We start from the raw sequence: 25,477 nt of genomic DNA on the forward strand, positions 1-25,477 counted from the left end.
CTCTTAACTCCTTTTCCAGATAAATGCTTTGCATTAACAAAAGTGGAGGTATTTAGATCGATTTGCTCCATTAGCTGGATCCATTACATATACTACTTGATATACTATTCCCTAAGGGTTTGTATATGCCACTATAGTGAAATTCAAAAAAATTTTCCAACTATATTTGTAATATAAAATGTATATTTTGTCTTAGTCCCCATTTCTTGATATACAAGTCTTAAAATCCTTAGAATCTACAAAGTGATGTATTTTTGTATGCTAATAAGTTGACTGATGGCTGGCAGTCTCTAGGTAGCTTCAGGATGGCTTCGAGTCACAGAAAGGAAGGCAGGATTGGAGGTTCGGGACTTTCAGCCCCTCTACCCAACCTCCAGGGAGGGGAGAAGGGCTCAAGTTTAAGGCGATCACCAATGGCCAGTGATGTAATCAATTATGTCTATGCAATGAACCCTCCATAAAAACCCAGACGGACAGGTTTTGGAGAGCTTCCAGAACAGCTGAACATGTGGAGGTTCCTGGAAGGGAGTGCACCGAAGGAGGACATGGAAACTCCTGGCCCCTTGCTCCATACCTTATCCTATGCATTTCTTCATTAGCATTGTTGGTAAAAGCCTTTATAATAAATTGGTAAATATAAGTATATCTCTCTGGGTTCTGTCAATCATGCTAGCAAATTAATACATCCAAGGAGAGGGTTGTGTCACCTCTAATTTATAGCCAATTGATCAGAATTACAGATAAAACAACCTCTTGTGACTGGCATCTAAAAAGCGGGGGGCAGTCTTGGGGACTGAGCCCTCAGCTTGTGGGATCTGACACTATCTTCAGGTAGATAGTGTCAGAATTGAACAGTTAGAGGATACCCAGCTGTGGCCACTGCAGGAATGATTGCTTGCTTGTTGTGTGTGTGGAAAAACCTTCACACATTTGGTCACAGAAGTGGTCTGTGATGATTGTTGTGGTGTGAGAGCAGAGGAAAAACAGTCTGTGTCTTTTTTCTACTCAAAATGTTATAAGTGCAAAGGTCTTAGTCACATTCAAAACTGTCTTTATTTTTCTGACTTCATCTTATCTCTGTTTGCCATCCACATTAGAAAATAAAATCTTAGAAAATGTCTGGCAAACATGATAATTTTAGGTTACAACCCAGTATACTTGAGGCTTTCCTTGTGTCTCTTTTTCTTGTCCCAGGCAATCGTGCCATTTACCAGGGTTCCACACAGGAACTTATGGGCCTGCAGACTTACTGGGGCATTCGATAGCCCCACTCACTGGAGCAAAGGGCACGGGGACACAGCATCAAAGGTGCTGTCTAAAAAGGTGCCTTTATATCTTATTCTTGCTGTCCTGATAAGTCTTCTCCAAAGATTCCTTTGTCTTATGGAATCTTTATTGAGTCTGGACAAAAACCTTTTGTTTTTTTGGTAGTTTTAAAACTTTATTTGATGTATTTGATGATCAGCAGCTGGTTCTTATTCACATTGGCTGTAGATTTTTGAAAGTGGTAACAGGTACAGAGGTGACCAACATATAGAGCTTGTTTAGTGAATCTCCATCCTCATTATGTTTTCTGGACAACACAGATATGGTATTGGACATTCCTTATTTCTTTGGCCCAGACAGCTTTGTTGAGCCTGGCATTAATGGACACGTCTGGAGTATCCATCTCCTTCATGGCAAATTTCTGGTTCTCTTGGAGTGCCTGAGGGGCATGCTTCTTGAAGCCCACTCCACTGATGCGCTTGTGAATGTCATTGATGGGGTAGTCTTGGGTCACCACCTCTTGATGGAAGAAGAGCCCTTCTTCTCACCACCCTTTTTTGTGGGAGCCATGCTGCCAGGCCTAAGTTGGAAAGGAAGAGCGAGAAGGATTCCCAACAAACTTATTAGAACCACATTGCTTGCTTCTGTTCTTATTGTTTAAGCTAGGACCCAAACAATGCAATCGCAGCGTGAAAGCCTTCCTCACAAGGCTATTGTCTCTTTCAAAGATTCAAAATTGTATTTTGAATCTCAAAACTGAGCTTGGACCAGTTTTGGGTTGGGCATATTGCAGTTTATTTTATTATAACCCTCTTATGGCTTATACAGACATTTTATATATATAATGTTCCATGTGTGAAATATTTAAGAAAACCAACATGAGTAGTGACATTTTGCATTTCTGCAGTAACAGCTTGACTCTGCGGGCATGAAGCTGGAGTATCCCAGCTGCCTGGGCTGGTAGCAGGCACCCTGGGGAACATGAGTGTGCAGGAGATGGAGGCTGTGTATTGTAAATTCTTCAAATCACTGTCCTTCCATATATATGAAACTATTCATTTTTATAAGCCCGATGGAGCATTAAATGTTTTGTTGCTTCTAAATCTCACTGTAATGAAAACTTATTCCTGCAGTCTACTGAAGGGTTCAATCAATGTTTTTCTCTTAATATTTCTATATCCTTCCCTGCTTGATAGAGTCAGTAACTATAACCAGTCAGATGTGAAAGAGAATAAATAAATTCTTAAGTCCTTCATCAGAAACTATACTTAAATAAAACAATTTTAATTGTACACATTTGTCATATATGTTGTTCTTTTGAGATGAAGGTATATTTTGGAGGGGGGTAGAGTTAAAGGGCTTTATAACTAGTGGAATTTAGGCTAAAACTGTCAAGTAATATTGCAAGTGTCTAGCAGGTGGCAACTGTTACCCTGGTTCCTGCATGGCAGGCCCTTGAGCCCTGAGTAGTGCAGAGGTTCTGGAGTCAGGTTACTTGATTCCACAGCCTAGCTTTTCTCTTGATGAGTTTCCTCAGGCCCACCGTGTGCATCCGCATTCTGTTCCATGAGGTGGCAAAGATAAACCTATCTTAGAGGGTTGCTAGGGGGACACAATGAGTTAAAGTATGTGAAGTCCAGCCAGGATGTGAAATCTTAACCATCAAACCTTGCCTTCTATGCAAATTCAAACGCACATTTTTTTCCTCATAAAGGTGATGTCTAATAGATGTTGTCCAGTTATATCATTGGGAAATTATTTGATATTTACCATGTATAAAGTGCTGTACTGTGGTGGACAGCAGGAATGTGAAATGGCTTAACATGGTCTGCCCCCAGGGAATTTAGAAATGTGGCAATAAAATGGGGACATAAAAAGGTGGTTTTCAGAGCAGGATAGTTTATACAAAGGGTCAGTTGGAACCATAATTCTTCAGGGACTATTAGCTCAAGCTGACATAGGCTGGGGTCCCAGGACTTTGTATGTGGTATTCCATTTCATGCTTCTTTTGTTAGAAAGGTGTCTTTCCTCTCCAGGAAGCTTTCCCTGGACCCATTTCTAACCTCTGGGATTACTGGGCAAAGAATGGGGAAGGAATTTCATGCAGGAAGAATATCACAGAAAATGAATGGACTAGAGAGCACAGAGGGCCTATGTGAATTTGATTCTGTGAAAATATAAAATGTATCATGGGAAATAGTGGGGATGTTGCTGAGACAGCATGTGATGGGAGCCATCAGTAGCAATTGGGCAAGGGTTGGAATAAGCAGACTTTATATGTTAGGAAAAATCCAATGGCATTGTGGAGAATGGAGTCCCTAGGGGCAGGACTGAGTCAGGGAAATCATTAGGAGGCTATCATAATAGTCCAGGTGAGGGTGGTTGTTGGGACCTATAGCTTAGTACATTTAGAGAGGACAGGGTGGATTCATGAACTATTTAGGAGAAAAATCTGGTGAATTTTCTGACTGGAGATCAAGGGTGGTATGGGTGATTTGGACTCATGAGAAGGAAATGCAGGAGAAGAGGCAGGGTCAGCTTGGGAGAAAATCATGAATGCGAGGAACCTGTGCAACATACAGAGGGAGTGTCCTGTAGAGGTTGGATGTAAGTTGGAAGCTCAAGGGAGAGATCAGGGTTGAGAGAGATATTGTAGCATTACTGGCATATGTGGTTGAACTGTGTCAAGGAGGGTGTGGAGCAGGGAGAGAGCGGGTTCAAGATGGGTCTTGGGAAGCACTTAAAGGTAGGAGAAGGAAGAGCAACCGTAAAGGAATCTGTGAAAGAATGAAGATGAGGGCAGGAACCCGAGTGCAGGGAGCAGGAAGTAAATAGGAGAAAACCCGTGTGGATTACCTTTATAAAGCTTGGTAGTTAAGATCTGGGGAAAGAAACAATAATTAGAAGAAAATGCAGTGAAAGCTGTGTACTGCTGGGATAATCTGGCCACAGGGTTGTGACTGCATGAACCAGGTTGATGACAAGCAATAGGAGGTAAGAAAAAAATACCAGGAGACTAGGCAGGAAGGCTCCCTAAGGCTGGGAGACTAGACAGATGGGGCTGCCATTGTCAGGAATAAAGTCGTTTGTGGTCACACTGTTTCCAGGGACATGTGTTTCTAGGTTGATCATGGAATGGAAATTTTAAAATAGAATAGGATGTGGTGGTGTTATTATTTAAACTAAGATTTTACTTATATGTACTAGCAAAAAAATGCCAGAATGTTTTTTTAATGAACACCTACTTTTTATTTAAATGTGCTGAGGTTGTGCCTAAAAATGACATACTATATTAATTTGCATTTCTTGGTTGGAAGGCAGGCAGTATCTTATAATGTGTAAGCACTCAGACTACTAGTTCCCGCTTGTTAAACATGGGGATAAATAGAATACCTTCTTGAAGAGGTTGTTTCGATGACTAAATGAGATCAGCATACATATAAGCATAGGGGTCAGCACATAATAAGCACTGAAAGAAGGTTATCTGTTATTTTTATTTTGATAGTCACTCCTGAATATGATTTTTATGCAAATTGCAGTTTATTGAACAGGGTTTCAGTCATTTAAAACTTATGATAATTATATATAAGCTTATATTTACTTCTGAGCTACGAGAATGAGATATTCTTACCTAAATAAAATTACAGAAATTCTTAGAAGAAAATATGTACCTACTTAAGAGAGCTGTTTTTTTTCCCACCATTTTAGGAACTCTATTACATGCACATGATTTAATTCCATGTAAACTAAAGCTAACAGGTAGACACTTTGGGCACTTTACAAGTTATTGAAATCTGTTTGCAAATGCAGAATGTCTATTAAATAACATTTAACCCAATGCATCCACCACAGAACTTAGCCTTCAAATTTTATTTAAGTATATTCTACAGAAGAAAAAAATTATACTGAATTCAGAAAACATCTCTCTCCGATATGTCAAAGTTACTTGGGGGTTTTGATAATTTTTATTTGTGTGAATGTGTGTGTGTGTGCGTGTGTGTGTGTGTGTGTGTGCACATGCTGAGACTAACTAGAAAGGACTTTATCTTATGTCCCTTTTAAATGTGACTTTCTCTGGGATGGTATTTTGGATATTGTAGATACTCAACAAATATTTCTAGTATGCCTACAAGAACAAAATACAATTTTTGTACTAATTTCTAAAATTGGTTCATTATTTGATGCAGATATTAGATTTTGTGTTTACTTTAATCACCTCATATCAGGATGGGAAGATATCTCATGTCAGTTAATGGTATGCTTTTCTTCTGAAATGTATATCTATAGATTATTTCCCTTTCTTTCCCAAGTAATAGAATAATTCATTATGGATTGAGTTCCTAGGAAATTTGATTTCCGTCAGGCTGAGATTACTATATCCAGGAGCAACACAGGTCAGGTTTCTTTTCTCATGGAGGATCTGGGTTTCATATCAAGAAATATTCATTTATTTCATTTCCTCCACAAAATTCTGTGAGATATGGTATGCTTTAAGTTTAATCTGAAATACACAGATTTGTAACAGTCTTTAAATAAAATTAATTCTTAAAAGGGGTTTTTAACTAACAATTACTTTCACTTTCCACAACTGTGGTGTAGGCTTTCATTATAAAATGAAGAAAAGGGACAACCTTGTGCTAGGGTGCCTGTCAGAAGCTCACTTGTAAATAGGGAAATGCCAGATTATTCATTGCACAGAGCGAAATTCAGACTTGCTTGAATTAAATGAATTTCTCACTTCCATTCAGTGTGATATTGCCCATTGGTCTTGACCAAGGGGTTTTGTTGTTTTTGTCTGTTTTTTTTTTTTTTATTTTTTCTTAATTTGACCAGCTCTGTTTCCTTTCTTTGGATAAAAAGATACCTTTTCAGAAATGAATCTGAAGTGATTTCAGCATGGTCAGTGTGGTCTAATTTGGCTGGAGGTAGAGGTTCATGATTAAGGGAAAACATGGAAGCTAAGGGCAAACCTGACTGGGTTTATCAACCTTTATCCTGCTTCACTTGCTTTTAGTTGATTTAGCTATTTAAAAAAATTACTTACCCTGAATATCACTTAGCTAAGCAATATATCACAAGACTCCCTTCATTTTCTCTATGGTAATGGTTGCCTAAATGGTTTTCAAATGACCATCCTGAAACTGAAGGGAGTCTTCAATTTAGGGAGACTTCAGTTTCACAATGATAAAGATTGCCTAAACTGATTTTCAGAAACTTAGAGTCTACTCTTGTTCAGTTTGAGTCACTTGAGACTACTGACTCTTCAACTGGGCCTGTGTAAATGTCCAGTGGGTGGCCTTTTGACATCAGAGGGCCATGAGCTCAACCCTCAGATCATGCTAATATTGTCATTTTGCAAACATACATGCTATGAAGAGCCATGAATCTTGACTAATTCTTGCACAGAACATAGATTACCACACTTTTCCTTACCCCCACTCACTTTTCTCTGCCTCACACCACTCTGCTCCGCTATTCCAAAAGGATTCCCAGTCCCCATCTTTGGGGAGGTGGGTTTGAGACCTGCTTTCCCATCTCTTGGTTTGGCTGCCACATAAATAAATGCTTTCTCTGCTGCAAATCTCATTGTCTTGGTGATTGGCATACTGCATCATGGGCAAAACAGGTCTAGTTCAGTAACAGCATCATTGCTGGGAAAGGAGGAGATCTCTAAGATTCCAAAGTTCCATCTAGACAATGTTTTGGGTCTTTCTTTTTTGAAATCTCTAAAATATGAATTTCAGTGGATTGTATCATATTTATAAGACAGTCTACATTGTTTACAGTGCTTCACTAAATCCTAGAGTTTATACATGTCTAAAGCTTTACGTCTATCAATTAGTCAAATGACATAAACTACAGTGGTGAAGACAGGAAAATATAGGTCTTCTCAATCATTGTTTAGTTTCTCCATTTTAAGATATGCATTGAAAAATGGGTAATATTTACCCAGAGCAAAACAAACAAACAAACAAAAAACACTTTTTGGAGCCTGATGCTTGATGGGATGTGACAAAAAAAAAAAAAAAAAAGAAAAAAAAAGAAATCTTGTACTAGATTCTGTGGTTATAAGGCTAAGGAGGCACTAAAGCTAATGTTTCAGCAGTGTGCAATTAAAAACACTCTTGGTAAAGTCTCTTTTCTTAAACATATTGTGGATTTCCCTGTCTCTCTTTCTGTATCTATTTCATATATTCATCAAGGTTCCAAATTCCTTTAATAACCAGAGAAAACCTTTTTTGTTTTCCAATAATAGGTAAAAGTTCAAATGCAAATAGAGTATGGGGTTTGAGTAATTCAAATTCACATTAAAGTGCAAATGACTAACACCAGAGTCCTTCCTCAAAGTAAGGATCCTTTGCTACTGGCCTGGAAGGCCTGAAACTGTTCTGTTCTGTGAGCAGGCATAATGCAACTTGGATCTGTTGCTTACTATTTCTTCTTTTTCTGTGTGACTCTGTTGTTTTGAATCAACAGATTGATTCTGTAGCACCAATAACGCATTCATCACTTCTGCATGTTATCTCTTGGCTTTTGGATAATATGTGGCATTGGAATAATTATAACTGAGACTGTTGTGTCATAGATTAAAAACATATGATTTGAAGCAAACGTACCTTTAGAAAAAGACAACATTTGGAACTTGTTATCTTTGTATGCATAACTTTTTTTTTTTTTTTTTTTTTAAAGACAATCGTATGGGATTCAAATGCTTTGACTGACCTAACAGAGAGCAGTAAAGAGTTTAATGCATTTCTTTCCTCACACAGCTTTCCTGGCCAGAGCTATGATCTGAATGATTGGCAAGCCCTGTAACTGAGTTCCCAGGAAAACAAATGACCTCATGGATGGAGTGGCTCCACATTAGGAAGTGCAACAAAAGTTATGAAATGCAGTCACAGCAGGGAAAGAAGTTCGTTTGCACTTGGACGGTGACCTTTTGTTTCTAAGGTGCCATAGGGTGGGTCACGCTATTAAGTGTCTTTACCTTGGTCCTGGGGGAAAATGTTGGGTCTGTCTTCTCCCCTCTTCTCTCCACTCTTTTTGATCTCAGTTTTTGGCAGCACCTTCTAACTATGTGATATGTTTGAGGCTACCAGGTGAGAATGCTTTTTGGCTTATATTTGATTCCAGGGAGCAGAGCTTCCTGATTCCTGGCTCTTTTAGAACACTCATTCCCATAGCCCTCTCAGTGGTTTGTCATCATTTGTCTGCATTGAAGTGCTGCATATTCTTTCCAATATTGTTATAGGAATTCAACAAGAGCTTAACTAGTACACCCTTTACATCTTTGTGTGATATGTTCAAGAAGCTATAGATGAGTGGGAGAGGTGGAAGCTTTGCCTCTGGAGAAGGGCTTGTTCTGGGATGGGATCTGGGGCTAGGAAGGAGACATCTCAGGAGTACTTTGGTCACCAACACATATCTGTCAACACAGATACTCGGTTCTTTTCTCTATCCTTGTCTGAGTGGCCCCTAGAAATCTGGCTGACCATGTGCCTGACTGAATTCTCTTGCTATCTGAAGATTCTGCACTTATCTTTTCATTGTTACCTCCCTAAGTGCTATCCTAGATACCTTGGGCTCAGAAGATTGTAAGCCGAGAAGACTCTTCTTTCTCTGTCTTCCTAGTCTTGATCTTTTGCCTATCCTGATGATTTTTCCTTTTTTAAATAGACTATTCTTTAGAGGAATTTTAGGTTTACAGCAACATTGAATGGGAGGTGCAGATTCCCTGTATAACTATCATTTGTTCTTTGTATTGCCTTTGCTTCTTTGTCAAAGATCAGTTGACTATATCTGTGTGGATCTATTTCTGGGCTGTCTATTCTGTTCCATTGACATATGTGTTTATTCTTTTGCTAGTAAGACACTGTCTTGATTACTGTAGCTTTATAGTAAGTGTTAAAGTTCGGTAGTTGCTAGCTAGATTAACAAAGAAAAGCAAAGAAGATCCAACTAAGTACAACCAGAAATGACAAAGTTGACATTACAACCAGTCCCACAAAAATACAAAAGGTCCTCATGGACTATAATGAACAACTCTATGCAAATAAATTCGAAAACATAGAGGAAATGAAAACAATTCCTGGAAACACACAACCTCCCAAGATTGAACCATAAAGAAAGTGAATATTTGAACAGACCAATAACAAGTTCCAAAATGGAATCAGTAATAAAAACTTACTGACCCAAAAAAGCCCTGGACCAGATGGGTCTACAGTTGAATTCTGTCAGAGGTACAAAGATGAAGTGGTACCACTGAAATGATTCCAAAAAATTGAGGAGACGCTCCTCTCTAACTCATTCTGTGAAGACAGTATCATCCTGATACCAAAATCTGGAAGAGACACAGTGAAAAAAGAAAACTTCAGGCCAATATCCCTGAGGAATATAGACACGAAAATTCTCAACAAAGTACTAGCAAACCAAGTACAGCAGCATATCAAAAAGTTAACACACCAGCCTGGTGTGGTGGCTCACGCCTATAATGCCAGCACTTTGGGAATTTAAGGAGGGCAGATCTCATGAGGTCAGGAGATTGAGACCAGCCTGGCCAACATGGTGAAACCCTGTCTCTACTAAAAATACAAAAGTTAGCCGGGTGTGGTGGTGTGCACCTGTAATCCCAGCTACTCAAGAGGCTGAGGCAGGAGAATTGCTTGATCCTGGGAGGTGGAGACTGCTGTGAGCCGAGACTGTGTCACTGTACTCCACCCTGGGTAACAGAGTGAGACTCCCTCTCAAAAAAAAAAAAAGAAAAGAAAAGTTAACACACCATGATCAGGTAGGCTTTATTTCTAGAATGTAAGCGTGGTTCAGCATTTGCAAGTCAGTAAATGTGATTCATCACATAAATGGAATTAAAAGCAAAAATCATATGATCATCTCGATATTTGCAGAAAAAAACTTTTGATAAAATCTAACATCCCTTTATGATAAAAACCTTCAACAGACTAGGCATTGAAAAAACACACCTAAAAATAATAACAGCCATCTATGACAAACCCACAGCCAACATTATACTGAACAGACAAAAGCTGGAACGATTCCTCTTGAGAACTGGAACAAGATAATGATGCCCACTCTTATCACTACTATTCAGCATAGTAATGGAAGTCCTAGCCAGAGCAATCAGGCAAGAGATAGAAATGGAAGGCATCCAAATAGGAAAAGACATCGAACTATCTGTCTTTTCTGACAATCTGATTCTGTACCTACAAAACCCTAAAGGCTTCTAGAACTGATCAATGACTTTCTCAAAGTTTCAAGATCCAAAAATCAATGTACAAAAATCAGTGGCATTTCTATACACCAATAACGTTCATGCTGAGAGTAAAATTAAGAACATACTTTCATTTACCACAAAAAAAAGTGAAATATCAGGGAATATGGCTAACCAAGGAGGTAAAAGAGCTCTATAAAGAGAACTGCTAAACACTGCTGAAAGAAATCAGAGAAGATAGAAATAAATGAAAAAAGCATTCCATGCTCATGGATTGGAATAGTCAATATCATTAAAATGGCCATATTGCCCAAAGCAATGTACAGATTCCATACTATTTCTTTCAAACTACCAACATAGTTTTTCACAGAATTAGAAAAAGTGTCCTAAATATATGCACCCCCAGAATGAACCTGAATAGGCAAAGCAATCCTAAGCAAAAAGAACAAAGTCAGAGGCATCACACTACCAAACTTCAAACTATACTACAAGGATATAGTAACCAAAACAACATGGTACTGGTGTAAAAACAGACACATAGACCAATGGAACAGAATAGAGAACCCAGAAATAAATCCACACATCACAGCCATCTGGTCTTTGACAAGGCCAACAGAAACAAGCAAATGGGAAAGGACTCCCTATTCAATAAGTGGTGCAGGGATAACTGGTTAGCCATATGCAGAAGAACGAAACTGGACCCCTACCTTACTACCTTTCATCATATACAAAATTAACTCAACATTTGTTAAAATTCTAAATGTAAGACCTGTAACTATAAAAACTCTAGAAGAAAACCTAGGAAATACCCTTCTTGATATTGGCCTTGGCAAGGAATTCTTGGTTAATTTTCCAAAAGCAATTGCAACAAAAAATTGACAAGTGGAGCCTAATTAAAGAGCTTCTGCAACCAAAAGAAACTATTAACAGAGTAAACAGACAACCTACAGAATGGGAGAAAATATTTGCAAACTATGCATCTGACAAAGGTCTAATATCCATAATCTGTAAGGAACTTAAATCAACAAACAAAAACCAAATAACCCCATCAAAAAATGGGCAGAGGACATGAGCAGACACTTTGCAAGGGAAGACATACAAGTGGCCAAAAAACATACAAAAAAAGTTCATCACTAATCATCAGAGAAATGCAAATCAAAGCCACAATGAGATATCATTGCACACCAATCAGAATGGCTCTAATTAAAAAGTAAAAAAATAACAGATGCTGGTGAGGCTGCAGAGAAAAGGGAATGTTTATACAGTGTTGGTGGGAATGCAAATTAGTTCAGCCACTGTGGAAAGCAGTTTGAAAGTTTCTCAAAGAACTTAAAACAGAGCTATCATTCAATCCACCAGTCCCATTACTGGCTATATACCCAAAAGAAATTAAATCATTCTACCATAAAGAAACATGCATGCATATATTCATTGCAGCACTAGTCACAACAGCAAAGACATGGAATCAACCTAAATGCCCATCAATAATGGACTGGATTAAAAAAATGTAGTCCATACACACCATGGTATACTATGCAGCCATAAAAAAGAATGAAATCATGTCTTTTGCAGCAACATGGATGCAGCTGGAGGCCATTATCATAAGCAAATTAATGCACAAATGGAAAACCAAATACCACATGTTCTCACTTGTAAGTGGGAGCTAAATGCTGAGTACATATGGACACAAAGATGGGAACAATAGACACTGGGGAGTACTGGAGGGGGAAGGGAGGGAAGGGGGATGGGTTGAAAGACTACCTTTTGGTTACTATGCTCACTACCTGGATGAGGGGATCTATACCTCAAGCCTCAGCATCATGCGATATACTCATGTAACAAACCTGCACATGTACACCCTAAATCTAAACCAAAAGTTAAAGGAAAAAAAAAAAACGTAAAAAATAAAAATAAAGTTGATTAGTGTTATTCTTCTATTTTCGCTCTTGTCCTTCAATATTCTGTTGGTTATTCTGTCTTTCGCCTCTCCATATACACTTTTAGAATCAGTTTGTTGGTATCCACAAAATAATTTGCTGATATTTTGACTATACTGCATTGAATCTATAGATCAATTTGGAAAGAATTGACACCTTAACAATATTGATCTTGATTATTATTTAAGTCCTGCTTTGTTCGGCTAGGCACAATCTCATTTATGCCTTATAATATTCCTATGAGGTGAGCAAACTGCAAATACAGGCTCAGATAAAGTAGGTAATTAGTTCAAAGTCACACAGGTAGGAAATGGTAGAGACAGGATTTGAATGCTGATCTACCAGGCCCAAGAGTTCTTTCTCTGAACCAGTTTCCAAGGCAGTATTGTGAAGTGCTTCAGGAAGCAAGCTCTGGTGTGAAATTAGCAGGGTGTAAACCTTTGCTCTGGTACTTGCTGGGCATGTAACCTGGCATAGATCTTAACTTTTCTCTTTTTCGTTTCTTCATCTCAAAAATAGAGGAGATGCTATTATTAGTAGCTGTTTTAGTTGTTTGGAGCTTCATAGAGTTGGGGACATATAGTGATGTGAACAGGGCCTAGTACATAGTAAGAGCTTAATAACCTTTAGCTACTACCATATGCCCACTCCTTGTTGGTCATACCTTTTGGGTCCTGGGTCTTGACACATTTGGGCAATGAAGTCTAAGTATTATAGTAAGGACAATGACTACCTGGCACATCTGGAAGAATGTCTGCTAATCAGTACAAAAACAGTTTTAAATCCAGCAAGTGTGTGTCCCTGTGATGTGATGTGATGTGATAATTATTAAGGTTAACAATGCAGTAATCCTTTTATTCCATAGTGTGATAAAAGCCTTATAATTCCAATATGCCAAAAGGAGAAAACTTGCCTTAAACTTTCCCTAATGTATAGATGATTAATATGGCAAATATTTTCCTGAGTACAAAAAGAATTGTGTGTCAGAACTTGGGACCAGGGACTCCTCAGGAAGAGAAAAGAATGCTGAAATGGGAACTGAGACACTAAGGACAGTCTTCATTAAAAAATGCAAAAAAGAAATGTCATTAGTAAAGCTACATCTCATTCTATTTCTAGATCCAGACCAATGTTCCTCCAACTCTATTCATTGTTGCCTCTCTAAGAAGAGAAATGGGATAAAATTAAAATTTATGTCTGTGAATTAATTTAATTAAAATTATTTTTTCCCTAGTGAGAGAAATTAAACATTGAGAAATAATATTTTTTCAGGTAGGATGAAGCTTTGGAAGAACATAAAGCACTGTAATATCTAAGATTTTTTTCATGCCCCACCATAAACCAATTTTATTGAGAATGAGTGAACTAGACCACAGTTGACTCATGTCTCACATAAATTATGCTGCTAGACTCATAACTGGGCTTCATGTCTTTAAAACTTTTAAGTTGATCTAAAATAACGTTAATGGAGGCTTATTTTTAGCTTGTAACTGAAAGGAGAGAGTGAATTTTGGGGTCCTCACTCCTTGCCTCTTCATTCCTGATTGAACCTGATACTTGGGTTGAGTATGATGAGCATCAGTCTGCCATGAACTTCTGACTAAATTCTGGGCATGTTGTTTAAAGCCTTCTGTCAAGAAGTTCCTCTGTGCCCAGTTCCTCTCACTTCTCTACCAATTCATGGTAGCTGAGTCTGCAACTTTGCTTTCCTCCACATCAATATGCACTCTCACCGTGATTTCTTTTTAATGCTTTTGTGTCTATTCAGAAAGCCGTGTGTGTGTGTGTATGTGTGTGTGTGTGTGTGTGTGTGTTTTCTTTCTAGTTCATTTAGGTGGTTGTAAACTCTTTGTTGAAAAAGACCAACCAGGGATTTCCCCCTCCAGTGGGGATTCTTAGATCTCTACTGAGTACACAGAAAATACCAGCAAAACACTTCTAGTCTTCAACACTCCAGTCCATGGGTAAATCATCTGGAGACTTATCAAAGAAACCTTGTATTCATCATCTATTGCCATATTTAAACTATAATTTATGAGAAAGACAGTGAATTAGTTTAGTGACTTCTAGATGTTGGATTCCATGGACCAGTAGAATCTCAGGAAATACCTTTGGGTATAGAATAGAATTGATAACTTTTTTATTTTGCCAATTATGGGCAAATACTAGCAACTATCCCATATAGTTATATCATTTCATTAAAGAAAGCACACTTGAATACTGAAGAATAGAAATGATATAATCTTAAAATTATAGTTTTTTTGAATTGAATACATTTAACTTTATGAAAGTCTCACTGCATTTTCCTAATTATAATTTTTCCATCTGTCAGTGAAAACTGACATGCACTAGCAGTTTTCTAAGGGTGAACTGATGAGCTCCATCCATCCTTCTCTCGGTTGGTCCTTTCTAATATCTCTTCCTTACTTATTCTGGAAAAGGCCCCAGATAGTATGCAATAATACATTACAATGGCAAATAAAATAATTTTAAAATTAAAAGTCTGTACCCTGACCATTTCTCTGTTTGTATTATTGCATATAGTTGAGGTTCAAGTAGAAAGTATGTTCCAGGGCTGAATCAAATTTACTTTGGGGTTACGTGTGCCACAACTCCATCCATTTTTTGGGGGTGACTTTTTTGTTTTATCTAAAGACTTTTGTAAAACAATAATATAAGAAATATCAATATTTTCAGCAGTTAACATTTTGTTTGCATACCTATAATCCTAGCTACTTGGGAAGTTGAGGCAGGAGGATCACTTGAACCCAAGAGTTTGAGTCCAGCCTGGGCAACATAGCAAGACCCTGTCTCTAAATAAACTTTTAAAAACACCATTTATGAAACCTAAGCACACCCAATTTCATTTAGAAGATTTGCTTGACTCCAAAACGTTTCTGTGCCATTAGTATTGTGACTCTAGAGCAGCGGATATCCTGGGGAAGATGGAAGTCAAGGGTAGAATATGGGAATATAATACTTGTCCAAATGGCTGGGTATCAGCTCTGATATTTAGAGGAAATATAATGCTTATGAAGTTACTGAAAAGATTTAGTATGTTGATTTTGATCATCAAGACACACAAGTAGGAACTGGAACCTGTGGTCAATTTTCTTACACTTTTGCTTCTGAGTCAGCTACAGTCTCATATTTTATTTTATTTTATTTTTTTAAAACAGAGTGTCACTCTGTCATCTAGGCTGGAGTGCAGTGGCATGATCATGGCTCACTAAAGCCTCTAACTCTTGGGCTCAAGTGATCCTTCCACCTCAGTCTCTCAAAATGCAGAGACTACAGGCATGAGCCACCATGCTCAGCCGAGTCTCAGGTTCTAAATTCCATTTGACTTGTGATATATACAACACTCTTCATGAACTGCTCCATGTATGTGAGTTTCTCTGCTCCGCATGTAATAAATTTCAGGGGCAAGATATTTATTTCTCTTCTAGGTGGACTGTTATTAAGGTCATTGGAGATAACATTCCTTTTGTACAAGGCCATTTTAAAGTTCTGCCTATTTGTGTGGGCACCCCCGGAGCTCAGTTCCATGTCCCCATCTTAAATGCATCTCTGCCTTGGGGAGTTTTATTGGATAAATGAATTAATTCTCAGCTAATTGGCCATTTCAGTTAAAGAGAATATTCTGATTTCTAAGTCATGCCTTTTATATTAGGTATTATTGTATGTTATAGACATATTTGAACATTACTATACATAACCTTTAAATGAATTCTATGGTTATCATCTACCTGTTTCTGAATAATTTAATGTGAATGTTTTTGTAGCAAAATATAAAAACTTTTAGATTTTTTTGGCCAACCTTGTGCAATATTTAATCATGCTTTTTGTTTTGTTTTAAATGGAGAAAACCTTACAGAATGCATAAGCTCTATTCTACGTCACTGTCAATAATCTGTTAATGAACAGCCAGGATGGCATTGTTTGAGAGGTAGACACAATAACTAGGATAAAACAGAAGTTATGGCAGGTCTGGGGGAGTCTCACTAAGTGGGTGTGCCATCATTATATGCACTCACTGGAACGATTGATCTGTTAGAAGGGAGGGAATAAGTGAAGGGGGACAGATGGAAAATGGCATATTGAAAAAAATCATTACTTTTATTCCAGGCTATGGGAATGGTCACCTGGGAGAGGTTATAGGCCAATGATTCAGAAGTTCCTTTAAAGCTTCTGAGTATTTTTGAAGAAGAATATGATGACTGAGGCAGAAGTGGCCCCAGTTTAGATCCCTTACTGCCCCTTATTATCTATGATTAACTTCTGTGACTCAGTTTTCTCACTGGTAAAGTTGGGATAATAATAAACATATCTTCTGGGATGGTGAGAAGTCTCCACTGCCATTCAGGGTTTCAGGTTGATGAGGCTCTGCCATCACATATGTGTGAACTTCAAGTTCACTGTGCTCGTCTCAATTCCAATTAGCTCGAAGGGGAGGAGCATGGACAGTTTTAAGAGTGAGATCTGGAAGTGGCTCATACCTCTTTCACTCATGTTCCATTGGCTAGATTCATCATAGGGCCACATCCAATGCAAGGGAGGCTGCAAAAAGGGGATTTACCTATATGCTCAAGGAGAAGAAAACATGGATTTTGGTGAAAATGGAGCAATCTCTAGTACCAGGTGTAATACTACTTGACAAAGTGTTTTTGTTACTATGAACTCTCAGCTTAATAGACCCCATATGCCTGAAAAATATTCATTCATTTATTCACTTGTTTATTCATGCCACACACACTCTTTAAGAACTTACTATGCACTATTTATTATGCTAGGTCTGGTAACTAAAATGGAAATGACTTAGATTTGTTTTTTGCATCAAAAGAGAAAAAAATCCAAATTTCCAAACATATATGTGTTATATTGCATCATAACATATAATGAATAGCAGAAGTCATGTAAACCTCTTGTTTTTTACTGCATCAGAATTATACACCTAGCAGATCTCTTTCTGACTCAATACAGTTCTGACTGAACACACAGAAAACACTCAAACGTATCTCTTCATTAACAGTACATTTATTTGATCAAGGAACAAGTGTGTCTGAAACCCATTAACAAACATGAGTCAACCTATTCAATATGTTCCCTAAAAGGATTTAAATTTTAAGAGAATATTTTGTTATTTTTTAGGGATTTTGGCTAAATTCATTGACCACTTTATTTAGTGCTGTGTAGACAGGACCTTTAGCTCTTGGGGTAATAGATCTTATGGGACCAATTTAGTTTCTTCCAGGAAAGCAAATTTCCCTGCTCTGAATGAGATCTGATTTTCATTAGATGGGTTTACTACAAGGTTATTTAGTGAAAGTAATGTCCAGAAGTTTCTAACTCAATTTAAATTGAGCTTTTTCTCATCCACCTGCATCCCTGTGGTGCCTGAGTCTGAAAGCATGCTGGAATTTCATTTGGGAAGCTACCATTGACACAATTTGGGCTGAAAGCTTAGCTTTTCATGGAAAATGAGTGAAAGAATGCTTGAGCATGACTTTCCTCAGAAGAATAAATTAAGGATTAATGTTGCATTTCAACTAAAGTTGGCTAATGATTATTCTCTGCACTGTGGTTTCTGAAATAACATGATTGTTGGATGAATCACAGAAATAAAAGGAAGGAAGGAAAGAACTAGATCAACTCAGGGGGACAAGTTGCTTGGGAAAATAGCTGAACCACCTAAAGCATATTTTAATTAGCCACAGTGGAGCAAACACTAAATTAACTATGCTTTGGGCTCAACACACCTTGAAGCAGCTAGAGGGATTCTGGGGATGAATAGCTTTAATTTTGTCCAAAGAAAACCACTCTATAATACATCTGTTGGTGGTTAACAGATCTTCAATATGTCTAAAAGACTGAAAATATTGTATATTTAACGAATATAATTTTGAATTCCGCTTTTTCATGAATTCAACTGTAGAAAGGAAAACATTAGAAATGAGGCTCCCAGACTTTACTTATGAGAACTTTTATAGAAATATTCTAAGAAAAAAATTTCATCAATCTTTATAGTGCCTGGAGGACCGCGAAGGACAACAACCTAAGGACCTCTTTGAATATCCCCCAGCCTATGCACTAGGTAGGCAAAAGAGTGTGCATTAATAATTGTGGAGTCAGAATTGTTGAGTTCTGATGGCTCTTAATTCCGTATCACACAGTATCTCTTCTCATGTAGGGTGATGGTCTTCTTAGCAGAACCTACAGGGGCATAGAGCTGGGAAGAATCTTGCCTATAGATTCAGAGTTGGAGAGGGTGGCAACTTAGCATGTCTTCCCTGGAAATGCTGGTTGCTGCAGAAAAGAAGAAGACAGAAGTTTTTTCCATAACTGCTGGGGCTGCTGCCTCCAATTACCATGTAAACTATCTTGGTATTTTCTTCTGTCTGGGGATTTTGGACATTGGAGTGTCTCCAGAAGAGATGCAGTGGTTCTAAACCCTGGTTACATGTTAGAACCTCCCAAACAGCTCTTTAAAAAAATAAATGAAGATACCAAGACCCACTCACAGATATTTGATTTAATTTATCTGGGTAGGGGCCTGCTTATATGTATTTAAAAAATTTTCTTGGCCAGGCGTGGTGGCTCACGCCTGTAATCCCAGCACTTTGGGAGGCTGAGGCGGGTGGATCACGTGGTCAGGAGATCGAGACCATCCTGGCTAACATGGTGAAACCCCGTCTCTACTAAAAATACAAAAAATTAGCCGGACGTGGTTGCGGGCGCCTGTAGTCCCAGCTACTCAGGAGACTGAGGCGGGAGAATGGCGTGAACCCAGGAGGCAGAGCTTGCAGTGAGCCGAGGTTGCACCACTGCACTCCAGCCTGGGTGACAAAGGGAGACTCTGTCTCAAAAAAGAAAAAAAAAAATTTTCTTTGGGCAGTAGTTGTGCAGTCAGGGTTGAAAACCATGGAGACAGAGGGAGCTTGATATTTTCCAAGGACTAGGAAACAGTTACATGCTGGACTTGGTCAAAGCCCAACTCAGTTTTTCTTCCCTTGTCACAGACTTTCCAACTAGAAGACATTTATGGAATAGGTCTAGCATTATTCTTGTAATATTGGATACGAACCAGTAACGGTTCACATTTTTCAGTCTGTCTACATTGTTTGTAAACTGTTACTTCAACTACCAAAATTAACTGGACTAGACCACACTGGCTACTGATTAGGGCCCAGTTAACTTCTCTCTGATGCTTTGAATTATTTTATGGTTTACTTGATTCCTGTCAGTCAGTGATATGCAAATTAAAATTTGGTGTATATTTTTCATAGTGTATAATTGTACAATCTGAAATATCCAAACCGTATCTATACATAATTCTTTCCCATGCCACATCCCCATTTCTTTTAAGCCAAATGTACATGCCCACTTATATGTTAAAGTTAATGCAAACCCTGTTTCGTGGATAAAATTGGAATGGGTTTCTGTTAGTTAGCAGCGTTAAGTTAGCTCTGTGATTAATCCTGTATCTTTGTATTAGGTTATAGTCTCAGGTGATTACTTGGTTCCCTATGAGGTAGAGGCACTTCTTTAATTATCATAGATTTTCTTTACAAATACAGTTTTACTTAGGTATTTAAGGTGGGTCACACTGACTCAGAAGAATATGATAGCTTATTGATTCTATTCCACAAGAAACATCATGTGGCAATCCACAAGAAACTTTCATACATTTTTACGTAAAATAACAAAAGAGTCATAAAGGTGTTTACCATGATTAGTAGGTGAATGCTTGGTTAGTTTCTATCCTTCTGAAGACAGCTGATCTAGGGAGGCTGAGGATGGCAGAAAGAATACCTATAGGCAACAGGGAGTATTCAAGATGGCTCTGAGCTAAGAATTGGGGAAAAAACTTGGAGATGGCGCTACTACTTACTGTATCTGGAAAATGACCTGGTTGAGCTAGATTATACCTCAGGCTCTCTGCAGTCCTAAGAGCCTATGGTTTTGTTCATTACCATATTTTACAACTTTGTTTTTGTGTTAGATGATTGCCTCATGGAGCTCAGGACCAGCATTTATATCGTCTTAAATGTCCATGGCATTTAGGGCAGCACTTCTCATTTTCCATGGTAAACTCACTGGTGATATTTAAAAGATTATTAATTTTTGAAAAACATCATGCTTCTTCAGTCTTGTCAGGACACCTTAGGAGGGACTGGTTACTGAGTGATCTCAAGGAAGCAGTTGGAGGCCAGGGGAACTTTAAAGGAGTGAGGGAATTAGTGAGGAGTGGAGATTCCCTGAAAGAACAAGATGTGTATGAAAGGAGGTAGGAGTGGGAGAGTTTCATTTGAAGTTTCTTTCCTTGTCTCTGCTTGGAGTTGAAATCTGCACAGATGTCAAATCTGTATTATTATTTTACTTAGAAAAAGTTTGTGCATTATATTTATTACTTTGAAGCTTTTCCCAACCTTTTGAAAGAAAGATTACTGAGAACAAATCTCCTAGAAATTAGTCTACCTGGGTCCAAGTGCCAACCTGTGCCAGCTGAGCAGGCTGTAGCTTTGGGCTGATGTCAAGTTGAAGATGGAAATACGAACAAAGAGTTCTGTTTTCCCCAATCCCTTATGGGCCCTTCTGGGCCCTGCTAAAGCCAAATTCAAGGCGGTCTTAGGGGATATGGCTCTAAGGCTGGCTGGAGTGAGAAATCCTTTGAAGTTTCCTGTTTTTTATCCTCTTGTTTCCACTCCGTGAAGGTTTAAGATGAGACTCTGCCTCCACAAGAAGCAGCAGTTTAGAAGAGAGACCCTCTAGAAACTCAGGCATAACCAGCTAAGCCCATCAGTGGGAGGGCAGATTTGGGAACAGAGTCATCTGAAGTTGTATTAGCATTGAGCTGAATTACTGATTTCCACAAAACTGGAAAACATTGCCCTGTGTTATATAAGATGTTTGCCCTTTGTGTTTCCTTGTCAAACTTTGTTTTTGAAATTTCTTTACACATGACTCTTTTAATCAGTTTATTTTTCTTTAACAAAGCATTAAAACCACTGGATATATTTATAGGTTGCGGGAACTGGGACTAACTGGGAGAATATTTAAATTTTTGTTTTCTATTTTTTCTCCTTTCGCTTTTCCCCCGACTGCTTCTGTGGGTCAGACATCCTCTCCTAAGTGCCTATACTCATCCCGACACTCTGAGACCCTCCATTGTCACTCGCTCCCTGGGCAGTGTGTCATGCTCCTGAGCTCTTGGATTCTCAGCCACATCTCACCTCTCACCCCATTATGACACTGCCAGAACAATGGACTGTGTCCTCAGAGCTTGTTAGGAGAGGGGGCCAGTCTATTAATTCAGGATAAAGGGTTAATGGACCATCGTGGTCTAAAGCAAGGGTTGGCCAACATTTTCTGTAAAGGGCTTGTAGTAAGTATTTTAGGCTTTGTGGGCTATACAGTCTTTATTGCAACTACTGAATTCTGTTGTAGTACTGAATAAGTAGCCATAGACAAAATTAAAGAAATGTACATTGCTGTGTTTCAATAAACCATGGTTATTGAAATGTAAATTTTGTAATTTTCACTTGCCACAGAATATTATTCTTCTCTTGAATTTTTCAGCTATTTACAAATGTGAAAACCATTCTTAGCTCACTGACCAAACAAAAATAGTCTGCAGGTTGGATTTGGCCAGGGCCCATAGTTTGTTGACTCCGGGTCTAAAGTGTGAGTCCTCTCAGTTAATTTTTCTATATTTACCTGTACATTAGATTGCTTTAACAGAAGTAATTAGCAATTTCAGGTATTGTGTGTAGAGTTATGGGGGAAGCTTCCAATCACAGCTCAGAGTTGACTGCCTGTCCATCTTCCTTCCTTAAGATCAGCTCTGGAAAAAGCTCCATTTTTCAAGTACATTTGCCCAGCTCTATGAAAGCCCAACTGTTGAGTAGGCACTGCTGTGTAAACAGTCCACATGTATCATTTATGTTTTAGAACACAGAAGGCTCTGATTCATAATGTGAGTCAATCATGAAGCTCTGCTGATTTGTCCTTGAAAATTCTGCACATTCTTTTTTTTTTTTTTTTTTCCCCTCAAATCTTGCTGTCCTGTGGTAACATTTGTCAAGAGTGGCCCACTTTCCTTGTTTCCCTCTTTTTTAAGGTATGCCAACTTTGGGGGATATGTAACAATGCCTGAAATCCCAATGACTTAATCAAGGTTCTCACTTACATCACAGTCCAATGCAGGCTGATGTCCTTGCAGGTTGTGAGTGATGTCCAGGCGGTGTGAGTAGGGGTGCAGGTTGGAGAGGTACCTCTGCTTTATTCAGTCCTCAGGGACCCAGGCTCTTTCATGTAGTGGCTTTGCCATTCCTCAGCACCCAAGAGCATTCCACCGGATCCTCTGCCTGTGACCGACAGACAATAGAGTATGTGAAGGACCCTGCAGGAAGTGTTTTAGGGCCCAGGCTGGGAGCTCAAGTGGAATGTTGGCCAGGAACCTCAATTCCTTTCCATTTGAGACTCTCTGTAGGACTGTTTGGTCCTCTTCACGGCATGGCAGCTGGATTACATGAGCAAATGTTCAAAAAATAGGAAGTAGAGACTGCCAATATTTTAGAGCCTAGGCCTGGAAACAAGCACAGCATCACTTTTGCTGTATTTTATTGTTCAAGTGGTTACAGAGACCATCTCCATTCAAGAGAAGAGGCTGTATTTCACCTTTTCATGGGAAGTGTTTCAGAGAACTTGAAGCCAACTTGAAACCAACACAGAGTGTTATGTTGAGGGTAAATATGAGTGAGTGGATGAGCATGACACTAATTCAGAAGTCCTCATCACTATTCATGCCCTGCTGTGAACTATGAATCAGCCATTCTAGGGGCATGTTGGAGTTACAAGCTGATTGTCTAACGCAAGGATTGGCAAACTACAGCCTGTGAGCTAAATCTGGCCCGCTGTCTGTTCTTGTAAATACAGGTTTATTGAAACACAGCAATGGTCAGTAATGTATACGGTATGTGCTGTTTTTACACTACAACAGCAGAGTTGAATAATTGTTATGGAGAGTATGGCCTGCAAAGCATCAAATATTTACTCTCTAATCTTTTACAGATAAAGTTTTCTGACTCTTGCTATAAAGAGACTCAAAAAATCTCCCATCATTAGGACCAAGTGCAAATAAGCTTACAAAAGTCAGACCTGCTGTTGTGATCGACATGAGGGCACACACATTACTGATGGTCATGAATTGCTCTGTCTTTATTAACAGAGTCCCTGAAAAGTGAGTGCATTCTGCCGTCAAATCACCCAGCTCTCCAGCAGAATAAAATGTTCTGGTTATTTGAGTGTGTTTGCTCTTGGCAACCCCTGCCTGGAAACTGGCAACAATCCATATGTGTCATTCCATCTTCTTCCTCTCACCCTCCAACTTCGGTGCAGTTGGTAGGAACTCAGGCGTGTTTTTCAACCTAGATACTTTGGATGGTGCTCCTGAAGGAGTCTTCTGGAGCTGAGTGGTTCTAGACTTCTTGTGGCTCGTCTCAGACATTGCTTACATTTTTTGGCTGGAGAAAGATTTCTCACTCAACACCCTTTCTTTCAGAGCAAAGTTCCAAGCACTGGTCTTATGTCTGTTTTTGTTTTTAAGTTAGCACTAGATTGTCTGTATTAGTGGCATGTCTATGTATTTTAGGAATAAATTAAAAATAAATAATCACTCATTTGAAATTGACATTTGGAATTTTCTCTCTCCTTGTCCTTTATTTTCTTACTCTCTGAGGCAGTATTTTAGTCAAGTAAGTGTTCAAAGATAATCCACATTGAAAATTCACTTATAAAAAACCTCACTGGGGAGGTATTCATCAAAGGGTACCATGTTTCAGTTATGCAAGATGAATAAATCTTAGAGATCTACTGTACAGCATGGTGCCTGTAGTTAACAATATTGTAATGTATACTTAAAATTTGCTAAGAGAGTAGGTCTTATGTTAAGTGTTTTTATCACACACACAAAAATAATAAATGAAGATGGGAGGAAACTTTTGGAGATAATGGATATGTATGTGGCATGATAGAAGTGGTGTTGGCTTCATAGATATGAAAGGACATTTATATGTTTCTCTTGTTTTGAAAAGTTTTCTGTTATTAGTTCTTTGATTAAACTTTCTACCCAAATCTTTCTATCTAATTCTGCTTTAGGGCCCATAATTTTTAGATTTTCCCTTTTAAGGCTATTTTCTAGATCTCGTAGGTGTGCTTTATTCTTTTTTTCTCTTTTCTACTTTTTTTCTGTAGTAGGTGTATATGTATCTCCAAACTCATCAAGTTGTATACAATAAATATGTACAGCTTTTTGTATGTCAATCATACTTCAATAAGGTGTTTTTTTAGAGCCTCACTGTAGGAAACCTAATGATTTCTTTTCAAACTTCCTCCTTTCCCCTCCATCTTTCTTTCCATCTTTTTCTCTTCATCTCTCCCTCCCACCTGCTCCTTCTGTAACAACAGAGAGGGTTTATGGTCATGCCAATGACTTGGACTCCTGAGAAGGATGTTTTAGATTACATGTGATGTGTTCCCATTTACAACATGGGTCCCTTGGTTAACATTTTATCAAAAGGAACATGGAGAAGGATCTTGGCTCAACCTGTGCTTTATCATCTCATAATTCATTTGGAAGAGCCAAAAAGAAACCTGTAAAGGTTTCACTTCCCAAGAAAGCCATGGACTTGAAGGCCTCCAGGAATGATGCTTTTGGCCTTCTTTAGACTTCATATCAACATGACATGAAGTGTTCTCTTTTATTATTTTTTTGTCAATTCCAATTTGTTTTTTGATTTTATTCCTTTGATTTGTGCTAATCTGAAACAGACTGTTAATCCGAAACAGACTGTTAATCCATAACAGCAGAAACATTCACTGATTTTATTCTTAGCATTCTGTAAATGTTTAGCAGAAGTCAGAATTATAGAAGTGATAATGAAACAGGTGTATGTGTGTGTGTGAGATAGGTCTCCTTTCCCACCTTTGCCCTTTACCCTAACATGGCTCCCAGCTTCTGGTAACCATAGTGGAAAGACTGGAGTGG

General features: G+C 38.4%; 2 long non-coding RNA genes across 3 annotated transcripts in view; one reads left to right on the forward strand and one right to left on the reverse strand.

Annotated features, from left to right (window-relative positions):
• LOC139363159 (uncharacterized) overlaps positions 1-25,477 on the forward strand; it is a 146,370-nt gene that overhangs the window by 26,123 nt on the left and 94,770 nt on the right. The gene's annotated exons all lie outside the window — the stretch shown is intronic.
• Positions 18,452-22,489, reverse strand: LOC139363158 (uncharacterized). 2 transcript variants are annotated; one of them, XR_011623088.1, is made up of 3 exons: positions 22,147-22,489; positions 20,157-20,241; positions 18,452-18,735 (listed from the first exon to the last, which is right to left on the reverse strand). It is a non-coding gene; the product is annotated as an uncharacterized lncRNA (long non-coding RNA). The 2 variants fall into 2 exon arrangements; XR_011623087.1 differs by lacking the exon at positions 20,157-20,241 and adding an exon at positions 20,908-21,158.

Source organism: Macaca nemestrina, chromosome 5, assembly GCF_043159975.1.
Source record: "Macaca nemestrina isolate mMacNem1 chromosome 5, mMacNem.hap1, whole genome shotgun sequence".
In the NCBI taxonomy this organism is placed as follows: Eukaryota; Metazoa; Chordata; class Mammalia; order Primates; family Cercopithecidae; genus Macaca; species Macaca nemestrina.